The sequence below is a fragment of the Micromys minutus genome, assembly GCF_963924665.1.
Source record: "Micromys minutus genome assembly, chromosome: 18".
In the NCBI taxonomy this organism is placed as follows: Eukaryota; Metazoa; Chordata; class Mammalia; order Rodentia; family Muridae; genus Micromys; species Micromys minutus.
Genome location: NC_137953.1, coordinates 391362 through 416089, shown reverse-complemented (window position 1 = coordinate 416089; position 24728 = coordinate 391362).

Genomic DNA, 24728 nt, shown 5'->3' with positions numbered 1-24728 from the left:
AATTGCTGACAATTTAAAAATAAAGGTGGGGGGTGGCTGGAGAGATGGCTCAGTGATTAAGAGCACTGACTGGTTTTCCAGAGGTCCTGAGTTCAAATCCCAGCAACCACATGGTGGCTAGCAACCATCTGTAATGAGATCTGATGCCCTTTTCTGGTGTGTCTGAAGACAGCTACAGTGTACTTATATATAAAGAATAAATAAATCTTAAAACAAACAATTTCTGACAAATCAAGGCAAAACTTTCTAAAGTCATGCATTTTCCTCCAGACTTTTCTGGAAATCACAGTGGAGTCAGTTCTTATGGAGGTCTTTCCTTCACTGTACCTGCAAGAAAGGGGCAGAGGTTTGCTGAAAAGCAGAAGTAACTGAAGCCCAGAGAACTTAGGTCACTCTCAGAGTGTCACCTAGGCAGTTGGAGAGTGGGCAGCTTATCAGTTCTCCTGGGGGACCCATCATGGCGAGAGCCAGTGTGGTGCCCATCTGCTGGCTCTGGGGCAGGTATCTGGAAGAGAGAATCTGGTAGAGGCCAGGAAGCATAGGCTGTGGTTTCTGCTGTAGTGTGGACATAGTTACAGGAAACTGGGAGTCTACGTGGAGCTGAAGTCCACACGGCCTCTCCAGCTGGATTGGGTTCAGTGCCTGCATAGCTCCAGGGTGGCGGGCTTTCGAGAAGCAGTGGCGCCGTGGGTGGAGGTGTCCAGGGGAGGGGGAGGGCAGCACTATGGGGTAGTGCCCAGCTTGGACCCTCCAGGGACTTCCTGAATCCTTGCTCTGGCCACCACCCACCCTGTGCAGGTCCCCAGAACTTGAGGGCAGCCTAAGAACAAAGCGTTCTGCAGGAATTCCGGCCCGCAGTGGATTATGGTGCTGGGCACATTGCCAGCCACAGCCCCACTGACAGGCTCACTCTGTGGAGCTGAAGGCTGTGCGGACCCCTGACTCAGCCACCCCTAATTCCACAGCTGCTTCCATGCTTGCCTCCCTTCTTCCCTTCCTGTCCTCCTCTGGCTTTGCCTGGACCACGGAGCAGCCAGCAAGGGCAAGAGGGCAGCTTCCTGGTGCCCGACTTAGGACTTTTAACAGCGAGAGCTTCCTTCCTGAACATCACATCTGCTGGTCCTCCTCCTTCGTGACTCCTCAGGCAACAGCTGGGTGCATAGGAGGGACCTCTGCCAGGGAGTGGCCCATCCTCCAGTGGCTTGGCATGAGACTCCAAGATTCCATTAGTACAAGGGCAGGCTGTGGGAACAAGGGACCTGTCTTCTGGTCTGTATGGTTTTTGTAGGGCCACAGTGACCTTCAACACTCATCCCCCTCATAACTACTCTTATTTTCCTCCTAAACACAGCTACCACAAGGCCACAGTCCCCCCTCCCACCTTGCAGATCTTCCCTAGTCTTTCTCTTCACCCATAGGATCCTCTGTAGTCAGAATTCTCCCTTTGGATCTAGCCTTTCAGGGTTCCATGTAGTTTAGGGAAAAGCCAAATACCCTCCTTCTTCCACTCAGCCAACCAGTAGCTTCTCCAAGTCCATCAAACTATCATATGCACCTGCCTTAGGGCCTTTGCACAACACAACCTGCCGCAGGAGTTTTTGTTGTTGTTTATTTTTTGCTGTTCCTCTGAAACAGGGTCTCAGTCCAGGTTCTAAACATGTGCAGCAACGTTTCTCTCCAATGTTTCTATCTTAATCTTTCAAGCTGTGGGTCACAGGTGTCAATCACATCGCCTAGCTTGCCTCAAAGGTATTTATTTACGTACACTGTCTCTTCCTGGAGCACTTCTGCCTGGTGGTCTAGGAGTCTGTAGAAGTGTCCCTGCAGTTGTAGGTGTGGGTAAGCACCGTCAGGGGCTGTTACGACGAGGCATACATCTGTGGGGTGTTCTGTAGGCTGGAAGGCATGGGCTCAGGAAATCTTGAGGGAGTGTTAGCAATACCGGGATACTTTAGTTCTGAGGTTTCAGAACTAAAGCCCTTGGTGGACCACCATTCATTTCCTTTTCTCTTCTGACTCCTCCTGTCTCCCTGACTTCCCCTGACTTCCCTGGAAGCTTAATTGCCCTTAGCCCACTCTGAGCAATAAGATGTGACTGGAATGGACCTTGTTTGGCTCTAGAGGTCATTGTAGCTATAGATGATAATGCCCTGCTTAGTCCTGCACATACCTACAAGCTTAGGGACACATGTAGCTGGGCTAGATGTCCCTGTTCCTGACTGAGTACACTTAAGAGCTAGGTCTGATGCAGCCTTCTAGCCCCCAGGAGGAAAGTCCACCATAGAAGTGAGCTAGGAGAGGTAGCTGAGCTGAGGGGAGGATGGCACTTAGGTGTCTCTTGACCTGGGCCTAATGTGTCCAGAGCTCTCAGCTGCTCATCAGCCACTATAGCCAAGACAGACTCTGTTGCTTGGCTCAGGAAGAGCCCTGAAGCTGAAATCTGATGGGAGGTGTGTGTGTGTGTGTGTGTGTGTGTGTGTGTGTGTGTGTGTTTGGAGAGCTCTGAAATTTCTTCCTTGACTCTGCCTTCTCTTCCCTCAACAGGGGGATCCCACGCTTGCCTTCTCCTCTCTCCACCTGGGGCTTGTTCTCTGTGTTCTGTGGCTCCTGGTGGCATGTGTGCTGGTCCTGCTTCCCAGGGAATGGAAAGTAGAGCACCTGAATTTGAATCACTCATCATTGGCCACATTATTGGCAAGGACCTTGTTAGTGACCATGAATAATGGACACACCGATGAACCATGAGCATTGGTTAGCTGGTGGCTTCCATAGCCCTTGTCCCTTCTGGACCATGACTTCTTCCCCTGACCTAGCCCAGGATGCTGCTTGTCAGTCACTCAAGAAACCTGCAACCATAGTTTCCAGAGACGAGTCAAGTTCTGGCTCCAATTCCCTTAAGCTCCTCTAAGAAGTCTTCCCTGACCACCAGCTCTTTTGATTCCATTTCTCCTATCTTCCTTATCTGTCCCTGCCAACAGATGGATGCCATGAGGGAATGAATACCTTTGTCCACTTCATCTGGAGGTCAGCTTAAAAAGTCACTGAGTTGTCTCACTTTTGCTGCATGCCACACTCCTCTTGGAACTCAGGACAGAAGTAGATAAAACACAGCAAATACACATATCTGGTGTGTGCCCTGGTGTGTGTGCACTGGTGTGTGCACTGGTGTGTGTGCCCTGGTGTGTGTGCACTGGTGTGTGTGCACTGGTGTGTGTGCACAGGAGCATATGCAATGGATGTAGTAGCTTCAGGTCTGTCACTGTTGCTCAACCTCAGCTGGTTCAGAATGATTCTACCTTCTGCTTTCCTCAGAAGCATGAAACATGCTCTCTCAGTTTGTGACTGGATTTTGCTGTTTCCTTCTGGGGATGGCTCTTTGAAGATGTCAGGGAGCTGGCCCACTGTAAGCAGAAGTGGGTGACTATGCCCAATGCTTAATCAGGTCATCTATTCTCCCTCGGTTCCTGTCACCCTTGGGTCCACTAAACACATGCTTTGTTTCTGGTGCATTCGGGTGGTAGGTGACAGAAGTCCAGATTCAAATTGTGGGAGTAGCACACTTCCCAAGGCTTGTTTTAGGTGAGGGTGGATCCAGGGGTTTATCTGGGATCATCAAACCAGCCTGTTCTGGTTGCTTACATCTGTCTTCCTACTGAGTCCACCCTAGGAAAGACTTTCCAAAAGTGACAAATGTCCCATTTGTTGTGGGCCCTTTTCTACCAGGGCTACAAAATATTTGTAAAGCCATTATTTTTCAAAGAAGCTGGGATGGCATTTTGCCCAAGTGGTCAATGCTGGGGTCTGGGCACAGGACTTGGAGGCATCTGGTGGGCCCTTACCTGAAGACTGGAGGGTATAGGACATGGGTAATGATTGGGTAGACAGACAAAGGTTAGGAAGAAACTCGTGAAACACTCAGGGTTAACTGATGAGCAGGCAGGTGACTAGCTTTCTGAAGGTTCACTGTGTCTGGGGCTGGCTTAGGAGGGATCTGGCCAGGAGACTAGACCAGAGGTTATCAGCAAGCCAGCCTTTGTTATAACAAAATTTTAAAAAACTAGCAATGAGAGAGGAAAGACACAGTGTATACTCTGTCCACGCTCTGTGTCAAGGGTCAACCCATTCCTCTAGAAGCTGGGAAACAGGAGCTTGGTGAGGCTACACATCTTCCTGTAACTCTCTTGTGAGACTGTTCCTGAGGTCATCTGAGTCAGACTTAGTGGATTCTACAATCCCACTTTCTCAAGGTCCCATAGCACCTCCTAAGGCCACACTTGGAAAGGAGCCTCACTACAACCCTGTTCTTCCCCTTAATTATCAAAGCTGGGGACAGCAGCCAGGACGAGGCGCTTGGCTCCTCTGTATGCCCAAGTCTAGGTGTGCGCTGGCTGCCCTCATATCTCCACCATTAACAGAAAGAAATCAGACAACAGATTCTGGCCACCCTGTTCAGCATCCCTGCAATGGGTGTGGCTATGTCAGGAGCCTGCACCCCTTCTGTCTCCTTCCTGTTGCCTTGGCAGGTCACTTGAACCATGCAGAAGACACAGTGGAAGGCTGGAAGAATCAACTAACTCTGAGTCTGAGAAAGATGGTGAGAGACAAGCTGGCTTCCCATCACTATCGTTTGTTGTTCTTTCCTTTTATTTTTCTATGTAGTGGGTGTTCTGCCTGCATATACATGTGTGCATCATGTACATGTAGTGCCTACAGAAGCCAGAAGAGGGCATCAGTCCCCTAGGACTAGAGTTAAAGGTAGTTGCGAGCCACCATGTAGGTACTGGGAATCAAACCTGATTCCTCTGGAATAGTATCAAGTGCTCTTAACTAATAAGCTATCTCACCAGCCCCACATTTAGTTTTGTTTTGTTTTTTTGGTTTTTGGTTTTCGTGCAAACAAACACATGGAGGCATTGCCTGGCATTTGGCATGTGACACAGAAGTCTGTAGGGTGGTCTGTCCCCAGCTGTTTATATCATTTTCTGCCTAGCATCTTTCCAGCCAGCCATACCTTTGACATTCCTCTATTCTGTTCCTTTCTCATCTCCTCATTCAATGAAGGATAACTTCTATAGAGGGCAGAGCCCAGTCACCCCATATAGTATCTCTTTTTAGACCACAGAGAGGACCTGGCAGGTTACATCCTGTTCAGAATATTAGGTTTTTGTTTTTGAGACAGGGTCTTACTTTGTAGCCCAGGCTGCCCTGGCACTCACTAAATATTTCAAGCTGGCATTAAACATATGCCAATCTTCCTGTCTGGGCCAGGAAGAGTAACCCTTCCCCACAGTCAGCCACAGAAGACTTTTGGTGACAGTCTTTCCTTATAAGCCTGTCCATGGCTATGCCCTGGAGGCCTGCAGGCACCAGGTCTTAGCACCAACCCTGCCCTGTGCTCAGCATGTGCCAGGAAATGCAGAGGGTTCCCCAGGTCGGGAAGGGTAGGTCAGATGCTGGTGTGGAGGCTCCCCAGGCCTGGGCTGTCCTTCCAGGAACTCTCAGCCCCTTCCTGTCTGGCTTCCTGCCCAAGCTCTTCCTGGAAACTCAGCCCACCCAGCCCCTTATATTCCATGGTGGCTCACCCGGCCTGCCCAGGCAGAGCCCTTCCTTTCACTTTCCATATGGAGAGTTTGGGAAACAACTTTGTGGGAAGGAGATCTACAACACTGCTTCACCCAGCTAAGTCCTATCCTACAAAGTCCCACATTGTCATTGTGGATCACAGATGTCTGCTCATGTGATTATTTTCTCGATATGCTAAAGGCTCTATGAACTATGGAACCTTCTAGGCGTTTTCTGCTCAGCCAATACCTGGAGCCTGTGCTTGCCTCTGTGGGGAAGCTGAACCTCTTTGAAGGAGAGTGGGGCAGATACGGAGACAGCAAATACTTGGAAAATCCAGAGGATTGTCTGACTGGAGGACAACGCTGCCTGTTGCATCCAGCAGTGTCATCTGGTTGTATATGACAGACCAGAGAAAAAGACTGTTTGCCACTGAAATCCACCAGCTTCAGGAATGGCTATCTCCTTTGCTGGCTTCTTTTTCTGGAACACGATCAACAATTTCAGTGGAGTTGGAAGATTTCCCTTTTCCTATTAGTTCCAGAAATAGAAAAACAAACAAATAAACAAACAAACAAACACCAGCACAGCTGAGAGCTTACATTGGGCATGCGCACAGCCCTGAACCCATCACAGTGACCCCGGCCAAGCATATCAGCCTGTGCATATCGATGTTATTCCCCTGCGCCCGTCGGGTCCCAGGGAATTCTCCCTGGGAACTGTCTTTTCTCTGAGGAACAAGACAGGCAGAATTGGGGCAGCTACTTTCCTGTACATTTGCATGGCTAAGTGCAGGGATGTTTGTGTGGGAAGGCAGGGAGGGTTTTCAAACAACCACATTCTTTCCTCCCTATAAGAAGCTGGAAGAATGGAGGCTAGAAAGCTGGCCCAGTAGTTAAGAGCACTGGCTGATTATCCAAAGGACCTGGGTTCTATTCCCAGTGCCCATATAGCAGCCCACAACTGTCAGTAACTCCAGTTCCTGGGAATCTGACACCCTTGCACAGACATACATGCAGGCAAAACCCATCAATGTACATAAAATAAAAATAAATAAATAAGAAATAAGAAGCTGGAAGGAAGAGTTGGGTGTAATGACACATGCCTTTAATCCCAGCACTCAGGAGGTAGAGGCAGGTAGATCTTTGAGCTCTGAGGCTAGCCTGGTTGACAGAGAGTTTTCCAGGATAGTCAGGGACACTCAGAGAAATTGTGTGTCAAAAAAACAAAAACATAAACAAACACACAAAAGAGGAAGAAAAGAAGTTGGAAGGAAGGATATATCATATCCTAATTCATTTTCTGTTGTTTTAGCAAAGTAGGTGAAGCAGCAGTCTTTATGAAGAAAAGATGTTTATTTAATTCACAGTTCTAGAAGACCCTTTGGGACAGAATCCATGGCTCTGTAACAACTCAGGTTTGGTTGGGTTTGTTTTTGTTTTAATTCATTTATTCTAACCTTTTATGCGTGTGAGTGTTTTGAGTGCATACACACCATGTGTGTGCCTGGTGCCTGTGGAGGACAGAATAGGAAGAGCATCAGATCCCCCAGAACTAGAGTAACGGTGATTGTGAGCACCAGGCAGGTGATGGGAAGTGAACCCAGGTCCTCTGCAAGAGTAACAAGTGCTCTTAATCACTGAGCCATCTCTCTAGCCCCATAGCTCATTCTTAACTTCCGGCAGCCTTGCCCATGACTTATTTACCCTGTCCTGATCTCTTCTTCTTAGTGTCCCACTACATTCACCATGACCACTGGGGACCAAGATTCAGCTGTGAACCTTTAGGGAAGCCAAACCCTGCAGGAAAGTGTTGAGGAACAGGTCTGGGAAAGATTTCCTAGAGAGCAAAGCGCAGATTGTGTCAGGCACTCCACAACACAGGGAGTGGTGGACACTGTTTTGGGTGCTAAGTAGGGAAGAGGCAGCTGGGTCCTCCCTGGTATCCTCATCCTAGGGTCCAGAGGTTGCAGAGGTAGGAGGATGACAGACTTGGGATAGCTATGTCACCCAGTGAAGAGAGTTCCTACCTCGTGGATGTATGTTTGGATCCCAGCTGAGGCATCTTGGTGTGAACAATGGTTAGTGGCATATCTCTCTGACCTCCACTTTTACCTTTGTGAGATGGAACCTAGCCCCAGGAGGTTGTGAGGATCAACAATGTATGTCTAGATGCAAGGCAGTCCTGTCTCTCCACAGGGCCGTGACCACATGAGGTGATTGTGAACTTGGGTCTGGGCAGCCTGTGCAGGCAGGTCTGGAAGAGGCTGGAATTGATCCAGACCTTGGTGATTGTTAGCTGCAGTTGGCAAGTGGAAGGCCTCAGAGAACATGGCTTGAGTACACTTTAGAAATTGTTGGAAATTCTGCCCTAGTCCCAAGCAGAATTTTATTTAATGATCTTGATATCAAACAGTAATTTTAAAAATTGATGTCACTATGGTGGATTGAACAAGAATGGCCTCACAGACTCATACATGTGAGTGTTTGGCTCCCAGTTGGTGGAACTGTTAGGAAGGATCAGGAGGTGTGGCCTTGTTGGAGGAGGTGTGTCACTGGGATTGAGTTTGAGGTTTCAAAAGACCAAGCAAGGCCCAGTTGTTTTCCTCTATCTCTCTCTCCCTCCCCTTTCTTCCACTTGCTCTCTTTGCTTCCAATTTACAGATCAGCATGTACACTCTTAGCACCATGCTTGCCTGTCTGCTACCATGCTTCCCACCATGATGGTTATAGACTCACCCTTGGAATCTGTAAACCCCCAGTTAAATGCTTTATTTTATAAGTTGCCTTGGTCATGTCTCTTCACAGCATTAGAAAAGTAACTGGGATAATAATTTGATGGACTAGCAATATGGCCCAGTAGGGAGAGTGCTTGCCCATTTTAATCCTCAACACCACATTAACCAGACACATGAGCATATTTTTAGCCTCAGCACTTGGAAGGCAGAACAGGGGGATCAAGAGTTCAAGGTCATCTTTCGCTACATAGTGAGTTCAAGGCTAACTGAGGCTACAGGAGACCTTGTCTCAAAAAGTACAACAAAACAACACAACCCATTTAAAACAAGCTAGAGTTATCTGTGAGGAGGAACCTCAGTTGAGAAAATGCCTCCATCAGATTGCCTGATTGTAGCGTATTCTCTTTTTTAAAAAAATTATTTATTTAATATATATGAGTGCACTGTAGCTGTTTTCAGACATACCAGAAGAGAGCATCAGATTCCATTACAGATGGTTGTGAGCCACAATGTGGTTGCTGGGAATTGAACTCAGGACCTCTGGAAGAGCAGTCAGTGCTCTTAGACGCTGAGCCATATCTCCAGCCTGAATTTTTTTTTTTTTTTTTTGATTAATGACCCAGATCATTGTGTGTGGTGACACCCCTAGGCAGATGGTCCTTGGTTATATAAGAAAACAGACTAAGCCACTGAGAGCAAGTCAGAAGGCAGCATCCTCCCTGGTCTCTGCCTCCTCAGTTCCTCCTCTGACTTCCCTTGATGATGGACTGTCATGTGTAACTGGGAATGGAATAAGTCTATATCTCCCCAAGCTGCTTTGGTCATGATGAGCCAATGAGTGTGGCCCTAATTAAAAAGGTGGGCGCTAAGGAAGGGCTGACAAGGGTGTTGAAAGCTGCACCTCGCACATAATGCTGCTAGGAGTGTCAAACTACAGCCATTCGAAAAGAGGTGACTTTGACTTAGTAAAGAAACTCAAGGGTGGGAAGAATGGCCCAGTGGTTAAGAGTATGTATAGCTTATTGCTCTTTTAAAAGGCTGAAGTTCAGTTCCTAGCACCCATACTGGATGGCTTACAACCACCTGTAACTCCAGCTCTTGAAGAGCCAACACAGCTGACCTCTGTGGGCATCTACACTTAAGTATGCAACACACATGTGCACACACAATTGAAGTTAGATTTTAAAGGTGGGAAAATTAAAGATTTTCACACACCTTTAATCCCAGCATTTGGGAAGCAGAGGCAAAAGTGTTTCTCTGAGTACAAGACCAGTCTAGTCTACAAAGTGAGGTTCAGGACAGCCAAAGCTAGCTACGTTGGGAAAGCCCGTGTTGAGAACCACCAAAGAAATAAGAAAATGATTTTTTTAAAAGGAAAGGAAAGGAAAAAAAATCTTAAGAAAAAAGTTAAACATAAGACTGCAGTATAGCCATCTTCTAATTCATTATGGACACAAGAAAATTAAAACAATGTCTACAAAAAAGCTTACATGAACTCAACAGTGTTCCCAAAGGGTGTAAACAGCTCAAGGAGCTACCATTGTGGAAAACCAGAAAGGTAGGTTTATGAAGTTCTGTGCATCCTCAGTAATACACATACACATACACAGTGTGTATATATGGATACACACACACACACACACACACACACACACACACACACACACACCTTAAAAGTCAAGAAAGCAAAGTTTCAGTTCAGTGTGTGACTATTGTCTTTGTATATTTCTGCTGCCATAACAAACACCTTAGGCTGAATGGCATATAAGGATAGAATTCTATTTCTGACAGTTCTAAAGCTGAGGTCGTTCTGAGTGGAAGGACTGTAAGAGATAATCAGACTTCAGAGGGGCACCAATCTAGTTAAACCCTCAAGGCCAAACCGACCTCGTAGGCATCATCTCTTAATACTATGGCCTTGAGGTTCCAAGGTAGGAATTTTGAAAAGGCTTCTCCATGCGACAGCAATTGCCCAGCTACTGACTACATTTCCCAGCCTCCCTTGCAGCCAGGCAAGGTCACAGGACTAAGCTCAAGCCAATGGGAAGTGAGAAGAGGTAACCACAGCATTTATCTTTTTCCTTCTTGCAGGAGCTGAATGGAGAAAGGAGCCTGCTCCTCCAAATGAGTTGAGGAGAGGCCACTGTGCCACCCGAGCTGCTTCTGCTGGGTTGTTACTTCAGAGATAATAGTACCTTGATCTTATTGAAGCTACAGTCATGAAGAGGTTCTACTTCCTGCTTTGACAGGCCTCTTTCCTGAAGCAGTGAGCGTGAACCTCTTTGTCTCAAAGCCCAGAGTCCTTGTGGCTTTCAGGATGGAAAAGAGTATTCCATACTTGTCCCTGCCTTTGGCTGGGTCCTGGACAGAGCCTCTGCTGCTGCCCTCTTTTCACAAGTCTTCCCACTGCCCACCTCTGATCCCCCTGTCCAACCACCTTGATTTGACAGACATCTGCCTCACCCCAGGCTGTGGATCCCAGGAAGGTGAAGACCACATTTTGTTAAGCAGCACCTGATGCATGAAAATGCTTTACACTGTTCAAAAATGTAGGTAATGGCAGGAAGGTGCTGTAAGCCAGCAGGTTTATTAGGGGTGGTTTTTTGTTTTTTGTTTTTTTGGGTTTTTTTTTTTGTTGTTGTTGTTGTTGTTTAGTTTTTAAGCAAGCAGTGGATCTGCCACTCAAATGTTAACCACAATGGAGGCAGTTCTGACAGAATTGGGAGTCACATGGTGCCAGACAACACTTCTCCCTCCATTACTGTCTGCTTTTCCTATCAAGGCTTTAGAGAGGATCAGCTCAGCTCCTGCAAGCTACCCTTCTCCAGCCACTGTGGGACAGGGCTTCCTCCTTTACTAATATTTCAGCAAAAGTCCAAGTGCTCATGGACTGGTCCAACCTGACCACCAAGACCCAGGAACCTGCTAGCCTTATACATGGAGTGACCTCTGAGTGGATCAAGATGAAGATTTAGGAAGGAGATGATAGGTCAAGGCAAGCTGGGGCTGCAAAATAAAAATGAAAATGGGCTTTACAGCATGACTTTCCTGCTCCTTACACTTCTGTGCCTGTCCACTTCCGGAAGACCGGAAGCTTCCCCAGCCTCACTGGAGGGGAGACACCGTGTGGGTGGCAGCAATAACAGGGAAGATAAAATTGTGTCCTGGGTTTGATTTCTGCAAAAGTACAACCTGAACAATACTGACAACACAGGCCTGGGAGGGTGAGTGGGGAAAAGTGGTTGCTTCATGGCTTTATCCAGTCTTCGCCACACACTTGTAAAGTGGGGAAGTAACATCCTAAGTAGCAAGGACCTTGTGGGAATTTCACAGGAAGCAACGGATCTGAAGGAGCTGTTCAAGCAAGTGGACAGGCACAGAAGTGTAAGGAGCAGGAAAGTCATGCTGTAAAGCCCATTTTCATTTTTATTTTGCAGCCCCAGCTTGCCTTGACCTATCATCCTCATTGACCCATCCATCCATCCATCTATTGATCCATCCCTCTATCTTTCCAGCTTCTTGAGTGTAGGGGTTCCACAGGGTACCATCCCCAGTTATAAAGCCTTAAACATTTTGAATGAGTGCCACTTGAAGAAGTGGCCTTGACATTTGACAATGTCACTTCAGCAAGAAAGGGCTTGTCTTCTCTAAGAATATGAAGCCAGAAAAGAGGACAAGGCCCCGTGATGACGAGATGGAGCAAGCATGTCCCTCTGTCCCCCTGTCCCCAAGCTCATAGCCACTTGGATGAGAAGAAATGCCTTTTATCCCCACAAAGGAGTTCTGCACTGAACTCTTTGTCGGTAAGCAGTCAGCTGATTCCAGGTAACCCCTGCCCAAATGTTAATCCCACCAAAAAAGAATACAGACTGTTACCCAAATTTTTTAGTCAAATTAAACAAGCTTATTTTCTGTCAGATAGGGCTAGCTCCCTAAAGTGGGGTTTAAAAGAACAGTATGGAACACAGGAGAAAGTGGGGTTTATATAGCTCAAAAAATGTAAGACTAAGGTTGGGGTTTTTGTTTGGTTTGGTTCTTTGTTTGTTTTGTTTTTCAAGACAGGGTTTCTCTGTGTAGCCCCAGCTCTCCTGGAACTCACTCTGTAGACCAGATTAGCCTCAAACTCAGACATCTGCAAGCATCAGCCTCCTAAGTTTCTGGGTCAAAGGCAGCCAAGGAGTCTTTTAGGGCTGGGGGATTTCCAGAGGAATTTTACATAGAAACTTGGTAGAATATCTCAAAATTATTCCACAGAGTGCCTTATCATATGAGGGTGGGCAAAGGTCAAGACTCAGTCAGGTACCAAGCCAGTCAAATTTCAGAAAGGTTCAAGTTATTGCTACATTCTAAGATGTAGAAACTTAATTAATTTATTTTTAAACATACTTTTAAAAAAAGATTTATTTATTTATTATATACAAGTACACTGTAGCTGTCTTCAGACACACCAGAAGAGGTAGTTTATCAGATCTCATTACAGATGGTTGTGAGCCGCCATGTGGTTGCTGAGATTTGAACTCAGGACCTCTGGAAGAATAGTCAGTGCTCTTAACCACTGAGCCATCTCTCCAGCCTGAAACTTAAGTTTTATAGAAAACAGAAACAAACTTATTTTGATCTTGAAACAAAATGGCTACTTGGCTTAAGATGGATTCAGTCTGGTTCATTGTACACCATCCCCCAAAAGGAGTTTTTTGGATGGTGTATTCATGAAAATGAGATTTTCCTGCAAGGAACAGAAAATCCTTTAACAATACTGCTCTAAGAAAGACAGACCTCCATGGGCAGAGGCAGGGGGACCTCTGAGTTTAAGACAGTCTGGTCTACAGTGGGAGTTCCAGGACAGCCAGGACTACACAAGACTACATAGAGAAAGTGTTAACAAACAAACAAAAAGCATATATTTGAGAAATGCAGAGATGGATAGGCCATGGCAGATACAGCTCCAAAATGGAGCTCCCCCTGATCACCAATATACCCCCTACTATATGACTGAGGAACTCAAGCTTCGAAGGCAAAGAATGGTTACTGACAGCTGTCAATCAAAACAAGCAGCAGCTGAAAAACCTCAACTGAAGGAAATTGATGGCCAGAGTCCCCAGGTGGGAAAGCAACAAGCCTTCAGTTACCATAGCAACTGAGAATCTGCAAAAGTAACAGTATGATAGTTCTTTTCTGATTGTTCCTAAGCCTTTCCTTATTTGTGTGCTCACATTTAGCCAATCAAAGGCAGCTTGTTTCTCGATAAATTTAGGTAGTCTGAGGCTTCAATGCTTCAAGACCAGGTTGCTGGTTCCCACTTCTGGCCGCTCTGGTGGAGGACTGGATTCTGCTTCAAGACTCCCCCAGTGGTGATCAGTTTTACCTTTTTCAGTTGTTAAGTCATGAATTAGCAACCAAGTACCTCCCTTTGTACTCTTTGCAGTCGGCCTAGTCTATTCTTGGAGAGGGCAAGACAAGAACCCACTTGGTGACAGGAGACAACTTCTGCTGACTAACCAAGTCATAGAGCATCCGCTGACCCAGGGCCCCAGGGAACAAAGACAGGTCTCAAGCTTCACACCCTGGAGCTTCTGTTGCTTCCTGGAAGCTGAAGGTAAGGAACAGACTGGATGGGGGCCAAAGGTAACTTAAAAAAAAAAAAAAACCCTACAGACCATGACTTCAGAAGAGTCTGTGTTTGACTGGGTCAGAGCGTGGAGCAGTTTGCACCCAGATCACTGCTGAATCCAGCAGAGCACTCACCCCAGTGCCCTCCTTGTGGTTAGGGAATGAAAAAAAGAGATCTGCCAGGGTCCTTCCAAAGGGAACCTTGGGCATAGCCAAGACAGCCATGGGGATAGCAAGGTGACATTGCTAGTGTGGTACTCTGCCCTGCTCCCAAATCTGGGAGCAGACAAATGCTGGTGTAGAGCTTAGGGTCAGAGCTGCTGCGGCATATTGTCTAAAATGTCCAGTTTCAAACAAACTAACAAACCACCAAAAAAGCGTGAAATGAAAAATGGTGGCAACAAAGAGAACCTGCTTGAGTCAGTACTCAGAATTTAACAGATAAGATGCTGCCCTATAAAACACAACAACCACAACGACAACACCACCACCTAAGAAACCACAATTAAAGATGTCAGGAATACACGAGACAATGTCACATTAATAAAGAATGTCAATAAGTACACAGAAAGATTTTCTTCTAAAAAGCAAATAGCTGGAACATCTGTGATAGAACCAGTGCTTTGCATGAGGCTCTGGTTTAAATTCCAGCACTTGAAACAAAGGAGAGGATATTATGAAGCTGACAGACACAGGCGACAGGCTGGAGAGATGCTTCAATGGTTAAGAGCATTTGTTGCTCTTCTGGAGGGCCAGAGTTTGGTTCCCAGCACCCACACACATTGGAAGCTGGCTATGATTCCAGCTCCAGGGTATCTAATACCCTCTTCAGGCTTCTGCAGGTATCCAAACACATGTGGCACATGCAGATACACATTGATAAATTTAAAAAAAAAAGAAAAGAAAAACACAAGCAGGATGAAAATGTAAAATTGCAAATGCTAGGTAGGTTTTAAAGTGGCTGGAGAAAGAATTTATGACCAAAAAGGTAGCTTGGTGGATGATTTTACACAGCATATAAAGAGAATGGAGAGAAAGACACTGAGCCACACCAGCATTTGCACAATGGAAATGCCAGACAGAGGACAGAAAACTGAAGAAAAGTATTTGCTACTGAAAACTTCCCAGGGTTTAACAGCTCATTGATATTGAAGTTAGACTGTCAAGTAATCCACGAGGCAGACATGACAGGGTCAAAACATCAGAGCCAAAAACAATTGTGAAGTTCTGAAGACAGCAGGAAAAAAATGGGCTTACTTTTTCTGGAGAAAACTCTATACTGCCATGGGGCTGGGGTGGGGAGGACAGGATGAGGGGAACAGAGAAAGGCTACAGGCAATCATAGGACAGTACCTTAAGTGAGATGAGAGTCAAGCTAAAGACATTTCCACACAAGCAACTCTGAGATGATCTTTGGGTAGCAGACACATCTTAGGAGAAAAAATGAAGGAAGTGCTTGAGGCTAGACCGAAGAGACTGCAGACAGTGAACAAAACTCAAAAAACCAAAAGCCAGAGAACTAATAAAGTAATAAAGCCATTTAAATAGAAGTAGAGTTGCACTTAATGTAATCAAAAGTTAAAAATAGTAAGTACATATGAGCATTCCTCTTCACTTGATCTTAAGCAATTGTACAAAACAGCGTGTATAATACATACTATACTGCTGGGCTTTTCAAAAATACAGTTTGTACAAAGGAAAACAGTAAAGAAGAACAAAGATGGAAGTCTAATATCGCAGCTCTATGAACCAGTATTGTAGTTTTTTAATCACGATTTTCAGGTGTGAACTGCACAGCTGTGCTGTCACACAGTGATAGAAGTTTGTGACTGTTTCATGCATAGCTCTCTCCTTCAGGCATGATAGAACCAGCAGCGATTATGGAGCAGAGGTTTCTATGGTGACCTAGAGAACTCTTGGCCCAGTAGCTGGTCTGTGGAAATGGCAATGGAGCTGCTGATGTTTGTGTTTCATAAAGAGATAGATGGTCTTCAGGTCTCCACCTATCACTACCTCCTGTGGTTTTAGGGAGTGGGTGCTCAAGTATATAGGAAATGGAAGTTAACTGAAGGTGTGATTCCATAATACAGCCTCCATGAGGGTGTCACCCATGATTGAAGTGTGACTTTGCAGTGATCTGGCTATGTTTGAGTCATCTGTGTTCCTGCAGGTAACTCCTCCCCCTGTGCTCCTGTGAGTGACCCCTCACCTTGCTCCTGTGAGCAATCCCACCCCAGTGATCCTGTGAGTAATCCCTTACCTGTGTTCCTGTGAGTGACCCTTTACCTGTATTCCTGTGAGTGACCCCTCACCTTGTTCCTGTGAGTGGCCCCTCCCCCTGTGCTCCTGTGTGTGACCCCTCACCCATATTTTTGTGTGGCTTTTACCTCTCACTCATGTGCCTGTGACAAATCACAATAAAGTCATTTGTTCTCTGAGTTGGACTTGTGTGGATTTTTTTTTTTTTTTGGTATGTCATTGGTGTCCTATCTGGGGGAAACAAACATTTGTTCTACAGCCTCAGAAAAAGTCACAGCAGCAAGGCCATTACCATCATTGTATGGGACTGCTGCACATGTAGGATCCATTGTAGCCCAAATGTCATGAGACTATACACGGGTGATACAGATGGGAAAGGCCAAAAATAAAAGCAAAATTCAAACACTTTGGGCTGGCGAGATAGCTGAGCAGGTAAAAGCATTTGCTGCACAAGCCTGACAACTTGCATTCCATTCAGAACCCAAAGTAGAAGGAGACACCCGGCACCCAAAAATCCTCTGACCTTCACACATACACTGTGGTATGTACACCTCTGTGTACACACACACACACACACACACACACACACACACACTAAATAAAATACAAGAACTGACTTACATTTCCACACTTTAACAAGTTAGCCAGTACAACTGGAAGCTGGGCCCAGTTACTCTTCTGCTTTCTACAGTTGTCTGTAGTCTGCTCCTCACGGCCCATGGCCCTAACACAAATGGTCAGTCTGAAGAAACACAACTTGGGGGCTGGAGAGTGAGTGAAGCATATGCTGCTCTAGCAGAGGACAGGAGGGCCTGAGTTTGATTCCACGTACCCGTGCCAGGTGGTTCACAATAGCCTGCACCTCAGACTCAATGCCTCTGGCCTCCATGATTGAGTGCCTGGACTCACATGGACATACTTCCCCCACGCCCCCCACACACACACATGCTTACAAATAATTAAAAATAAATAAGACAACTTCATACTTAACACGATTTAGTAGCAATAAAATGAAGGGCAAAATACATATAATTATCTCACTAAAATGTGGGTCATCCACATAAGAGAATATTATTCAGATATAAAGAGAGATGAAATTTGATGAATGCTCCCATGTTGCTGAAATGTCAAAGCATTATGCACAAGAAAGAAGCTTGCTATAAAATAAACTATGAAAAATACATTTACTTCTCATGAATTTGTATCACCCCATAGCCATTAAACTAAGAAACCCATATCCTATTTGAAAGAGGGACCCCACAGTTTGGGTTGTAAGTGCTGGAAAGCAGTGAAGACTTCCACTGTAAGACTGAAATGAGGGAAGTAACCTAGTGAACAGTCCTGGGGGAGAAGGCTCAATAAGCCCTGACATACATTCACTAAACAACCCAGGAGAGGAGGCAGACAGAGCAGCACTGTGTATGTTAAGTTGGCCTCAGATACACTGTATAGCAGAAGAGCAAAGTGCAGTTATCCTGTACAATGTTTAATGTGAATTCATACAGAACACCCCCTCAAGAATGAGGAGACCAAGAAGGCTGGACTTCCTACCATGATACTTCTCCCATTCTTGGGCTGAGACAGACATGGGTGGTGAGACTGGAGCAAAGCCAGTTTTTCCTTTCACATCTTTTATCTGTATCACCCTCAGAGAACTGAGAGCAGAAAGTGCTATGATAACCTAGGGCATGAGGGTGAGGCAGGGCTGGGGTCCCATTCTAGATAAACTGAGCTTTATCCCAATTAGTGCCACTCTTTCCTTGAAGGGAGATATGGAGGAGGCTGGGGTGATCTCACTTAGTTCCAGAATCCCTCTGGCTGTGTCAAATAGCCTACTCAGGAATGACTGAACACACAGCAGCAGTAGGCATAACTGTCTAGGGCACAGTCTGACATTGCCTTAATGATTCCTAGGATGTCAGCAGGTTGGATAAGCCCTCTCTCACTATAAGGACTTGCCCCATCTTCATTTTATCCTGTTATGGGAACTCTGAACAGAAAAAAAAAATCCAATATTTAGCTGGGACCAAGCTCAGTGGGACTTTCTCCTAAGTCTCTTTGCTACCTGAGCCTTGTTATGAAACTTGTTGTCTCACCCAAGAAGGGGGACAGCCCACCCCTGACATGACTCTCTCTCCAGCTGGCCACCACAGCTCCTCGGAGCATGCTCTCCAGCCCTGTCAAGGGTTGGTCCCACTTCCATAAGGTGAGTTCTGATGGATGGTCTGGGACCTATAAGAAGACTATCACTTTAGGTCTGCAGCCAGCCGGTGGCCAGGCCATCCACCTCTGCTCCCCGGAGCACCTCAAGGTGGTTTCCGTAAGTTGGGGACGATTGCATAACTTCACCAACTGCCATGCCGGATATATTTTGCAACCCAGGCCACTGTGCCACACATGCTGGTTGGCACAGCCAGGCCTCCCGCAGAGGCCGGAGGAAGTCTGAGAGTGAGAGGTACTGACTATACCTCCCCACACCTGGGAACCTGGGCTGCTCCTCCTTCTGTGGGCTGTACTTAGACCTGGTCGGAGATGAGGGTCCTACTCTTTCCAAGCTGCAGAGGGGAGATGGGACACCCACATGCCACTCAGAAGAGTTTGGGCTCCTGAGAACTCACCACCAAGTGACATAAGCTTTTCTTGGAGGTCAATGGAGATATACCTTCAAAGTCCCATTGAAGGGGTTCCCCTCACTGCATGGACTGACTCCCACCAGGTCACATGATAGGGAAAGACCTAGAGTGCCTGGCATGAAGCTCAGCCATGTTGAAGGACACGTAGAGTTCTGGGGACCCTGGGGACATGGTAGATATTATGATCATTGGGAGAAGAATGTGAGGGTTCCCTGGTAAGTAAAAAAGGAGAGGACCTAACCACATCCTGTGTACCCCTCAACATGGACAGTGTGGGTAGGTGACCAAGCTAGCTCAGGCTTGTCTCTTTCTGAATGCTCCCAAGGGCCATTGTCTTTAGTTGTTAAGGCTCCATGGACTCAGATAGAAGGATGCTCTCCCAATGCCTTAAGTTTCTCTCAGACCATGGCCAAGGGTCACAAGAAAAGTGGGAGCAGACAAGGAGTGAGAAAAACATCTCTGTAACTTTAATTTTTCCAAACCTTATTTTTAATAATGGTTCTTAAACACTTCAACCTCCCTTTTAGCCCATCATTCATGAGAGGCAGTGGGAAAGAAAGGATACGGGGCAAGTGCACCTGTTTAGAAATGGTTCTTTGAAGCAACTCCCATTTGTGTTGTCTGGAAATCAGCAGTTCAGTTCACAGGTCAGAAGTGGCAGCTCCATCCACTCACAAACACTTCACAGATACACCAGCAGTCCAGTTCAGTAGAGTCAGAATAGCAACAGTGGTGACATGACCTAGCAGAGACAGCAGGGGGGACCAGGAGGAACACAGAAGTTCTCAGCTGTGCCTCTCAGGACAGTGAAGACATTGCCCAGCTAGCTATACCAGCAAGCCAAGCTCAGCCTGGGTCACTGTCCCTCCACGGGTCTAGCCTTAGCACATGTGTCTGTCTCAGTTGTCATCACTCTGCCAATCAGCCCAAGTCCACAGAAGCAGCAAGAAACTACAGCACAACACCAGAAGTTTTCTGGTGTGTTTCTCTCTATGGAGTTCTGACAAATGGAGCTCAACTATTCAATGTAAGGTGGACCAATACAAGCGTGTCATTAGGGAAGAATCTTTTACCTGTCCTTTAATATGCTTACTTTAGCAGAACACCCTTTCATCTGTGCCTGCTTCAGCTAAATGTTCCTTCATGAGTCTGCCTTAACAACACACTATCCAACTGACTTTCCAAAGAAATCTTAAGTTTCCACTTAACATCTCCTTCCTGGTTTGAGTTTTCAGAGGTGTCTTGGATACACCCACACATTCCTGATTTGGCCTCTCACCACTGGAAGAGCTGTGTGCTGAACCTACTCTTAAAATAACATTGAAGAAAAAGGGGGTACTCTCCAAATGTCAGACACCTGCTTAGGGGCAGTATAGTTCTGGTGACTGGCCAGGACTCTCACTCAAGCTTTGGGCTACCCCAAGGTGCCCTAACTCTGTGCTCCTGATCCAATGCCCACACTACATCACAGCCCTCCCAGCCTGTCCTGCCCCTTTGCTCTCCAAGGATATGCTGACTTCAGGTCTTTGTCCATCCTCTGGGGTCCAACCTAACAGGGAATATTCTGAACCACAGAGCAGCCAGACCCAGGATATGTATGTTCAGTTTCAACTGTCAGTGTCTGCCTTCCCATGGTAGTCTGTTCCAGCCCACCTTGTCCTGGCTGCTCTTACTGAGTGCCCTGTGGGCTATTTTGAGCAAATATGGTACCCTCTGGCTTGAAGGAGAACTGCTTAGGCAAGTCAGTGCCCAGCAGGATCTCTCCAGTGAAACAATTCTCTGGAGACTGCAGGGCACATCACATGACAGGCTAGTCTAAACACCTCAGTGTGGATCTATTTTGGAAAATCTCTATAGCAAGCCATAGACAGGGAAAACTTCTGGTCACCATTAAACTCCCAGAAGGGAATACTGTGACCAAGACTGCCTCCAGCAGCCCACTACCTACCATGCAGCAGGAATAATGCTGTGTATAGGTTCAGAAGGGTCACTGTGGTAATTAATTAGTTTTGTCAACTTGACATTAGTTAGATTCATCTGGGGAAGGGAAATCTCAACTGAGGGATTGCTGCTGACAGATGGGACTGTGGGCACATCTGTAGGGGTGTTTTCTTGATTAATGATTGATGTGGAAAGGTCCATTCCAGTGTGGGTGGTGCCATGCCTGGGTGGTGGGGAAGTGTGAACCAAACAAGTTATTTCCTTTCCAGGTTGCTCTTGGTTATGGTGTTTTTTTGTTTTTTGTTTTTTGTTTTTTTAATAGCAATAGAAAGCAAACTAGCCTTAGAGGCAGAGGCAGGCAGATCTCTATGAGTTCCAGGCCAGTCTGGGTTGTGTAGTGAGATCTTGTGGTGGGGGAGAGGGAGAGACAGACAGACACAGAGACAAACAGACACGCACCCAGAGAGACAGAGAAAGACAGAGGCGGGGGGGGGGGGAACAGAGACAGAGCAAACTAGACCAGATGCTCATGTGTGCACTTCAGGTACTCAACCAGGAGTCACAAACCCAGAAAAACTGAAAAAGGGTTGCATATAACTGAAGATTCAGAGTGCTCAGTAAGGCTTCATCCAGACTTTATTCAGGGGCTTAAGAGCCACCATCAAAACTCTGTTTTCTGTGCTTAGAGTCTGCGTCCTCTTTGGGGCCCACTCTTGGAAGCCTCTCAACTTGTGAATGAGTGCCGTCATTCTGGCAACATACAGCCCCACCACACATACATGTCTGAGTACTGAGTAGGACCCTAATCTCATTGTAGCTGCCCAAAGCCCAGTACTCACTTGGACCAGTTTATCGCTGCTGTTGTTTGATCCATAAGCCAATCCCTGTGTCTTGAAGGAATTGCAATGTTCTGATTGGTCACAGCTCACATTTCCCTCTGTTTACAGAGTATCTGCCTGGTGTTTGGCCCTGTCTCAGGTTCTTGGACTACAGAGATATGTTGCGCATTCATTCATTCTCACAAACTCACTTTCTAGTCCCGTAAATCGACACACAGTCTGCTTTCAAATAATCCATTATCTGATTTGATTCACACAAAGATCGTGTATAGAGACTGTTAGAGACAGTAGCTTATCTGCAGATAAGCTAGCAGAGTCCAGAGGGTCTGATAGCTCATGGAGAATAGATACCTGATAAACCCTGACCTAGGGGAGGAGTGGATGCCCAATGGTTCTCAGCTTGCCTGGTTGGTGGCTGTGGATGAGCCAAGGCCCCTGAACCCAGTTGGGAAGAAACTGAGATCCTGGGGCTGCCTGCAGCTTGGAGCTCAGCATGGCCAGCAAGGATTACTAAACTGTAGGACTTACAAAGTTCCTGTGACTACAACTGGCTGACCAGCTACTGGGTGTTAGTGTTCCATGCCATAAAGATGGTCATGAATAGTTTTATGCAGTGGCTTGGGGCTGTCATCCTCCTCCTCCTGCCCTAGCCAACTGTATCCTCAGAGACCCTTTGGCAAGACTCTACTTCTGAAAATATTTACATTAAGAATCACAACAGCAACAAAATTACAGCAATAAAGTTGCAACAGGAATAGTTTTATGGCTGGGGTCACCACAACATTAAGAACTGTATTAAAAGAGCAGCAGCATTAAGAATGTTGAGAACCACTTCTTTAGATACAAACCAATTGTAAACAACAAAAGCCAACTATGCATTTGGTCATTGAGCCCCAGGGATTACAAGTGACATCCCTGGCTTTTTAAAATGTGGGTTCTGGGGGGGCTTAGTGGTTAGGAGCACCGACTGCTCTTCCAAAGGTTCTGAGTTCAATTCACAGCAACCATATGGTGACTCATACCATCTGTAATGGGATCAGATGCCCTCTTCTGGTGTGTCTGAAGACAGTGACAGTGTAGTGTAGTCATACATAAAATAAATAAATACATCTTTTTAAAAAAAAAAAACAATGTGGGTTCTGGGGATCAAACTCAGACAACTCAAGCTTAGAAGAACCTAACAAATTGAGCTCCTAAAAACAAAAGTTTGAACTCCAGCTCATATAATACTTCTGAAGCCTTATTAAGCCACATCTTGAGTTTCATTGAGTTTTCCATTGTGGTTCAGAAGAACTTTGTCAGGACTGTGCTTGCTCCTATTCCCGAAGGCTCCCACCAATGAAATCATAGCTTTGTTAGATCACTATGATATCCATAAACTGTTTAGAATAAAGAGTTAATTTTTCCTTGCTTCCAATGGGCTTTCCTCTGAAGCTGATGTCTTGGGCTTGCTCTCTTTGGTGGGACATCTATCTTTGTTAACTCTCAGCTTGGAGTCTAAAACGTTGTCAGAACACACATTAGATGCTCAGAGGCAAACTATCTTTTCAGCTGCAACCTTGAATGGGTCAATCTGGTGGCTTCCTTTTCCTGTTTGGTGCACACCTGTATCTCCAGTGTTTTAATTTAGGGTTTCTATTGCTGTGATAAAATATCATGACCAAAAACAATTTGGGGAGAAAAGGGTTATTTTGCTTACACTTCCACATTATAGTTTATCACGGGACGAATCAGGACAAGAACTCAAATAGGATGGGAACCTGAAGGCAGGAGCTGATGCAGAGGCCATAGAGGGGTGTTGCTTACTGGCTTGCTTTCCATGACTTGTTCAGCCTACTTTCTTATAGAATCCTAGACCACCAGTCCAGGGATGGCACCAAACATAATGTGCTGGGCTCTTCTACATTAATCATTAATAAGAAAATACTTTGCAGCCAGATATTATGGAGGTATTTTCTCAGTTGAGGTCCCCGCCTTTCCAGTGACTCTAGCTTATATCAAGTCGACATGAAACTTGTCACAATACCCAGGTATGCCAGACCCTCCTCTTTTGGCTTTCTCCCTCATAATGGTCAAACATATCTCCAGAAATTTTTGGAAAGGGGAAGACAAATTTTTTGAGAACCTGAAAATTTAAAAATATCTTTATTACTTGTCTAGGTGGATAGTTTAGTTGGGTATAAAATTTGAGCAGGAAGTTTTCTTGTTTTGCATGCAGCCCACCCACCCCCAATTTCAAACACATCTGGTGAAGTCTTTGTGTCCTGAGGGTCTACTGATGTCATTTGAGTGGGTCTCAACTTCTCCCATCACTGGTTTACAATTCAGTATTCTTACCTCTACCAGAACCTCATTCCAAAGACTCTACAGGGACATCTTAAAACAAAGTGGAAAATGGAGTTGATGGTCTCAGAATTCAACAGAAGATTAGGGGAGAGTTTCAGGTAATCAGAGCCCAGCTTAGAGTGAGTGATATCTTCCAAACAGTTAGAACTCAGGAAGGTATTTTTGAAAGAAGTGAACCCCTAAATTAGAGAGGAATACAAGTACTGAGGGCCACCTTGGAGAGGGGTCCTGGCTTTTCGAAGGATTGACCTCATGACCTGATCAACGCCTTCAGCCAGAGTCTGGAAACTTCTTATTAAAATTCTGCATCTCCAGTCAGAACTACTAGAATTTTATGGGTCACAGGATCTGGATTCTTGGAATTAGAAATGAAGTGACACTTGTCATTAGGACTTGGAGACAGGACACACTCTTCAAGAAGAGGACCAGAGACATTAAGATGGTGTACAGTTCTAGTCCTTTTGAGGGTCCTGAACAGAGCAGTGCTGGGTCAGTCCAGCGGCAACCCTTGGCAAGGCCATATATTCCAACTGGCCCAAAGGCCAGTTTACTAACACCCAGGTTTCTCCTTTGCAAGGAGATCACAGCCCTCTGTTCTTAAGATAAGTAGGTTAAATGATAAGGGCTTCTTCCTTCTCCTCCTTAGTGGTTCATAAACATCTACAAACCCTTGCCTTTTTTGTCCTAAGAAGCATGAAGAGTGATTGCTAATCTCCCTTGAGATCTCTTGTGAAACTCCACCCCTTGCCAGTACTAGGGACCACCAGACCTACAACTCTTTCTGGTTGGCTGCTAAGAGAC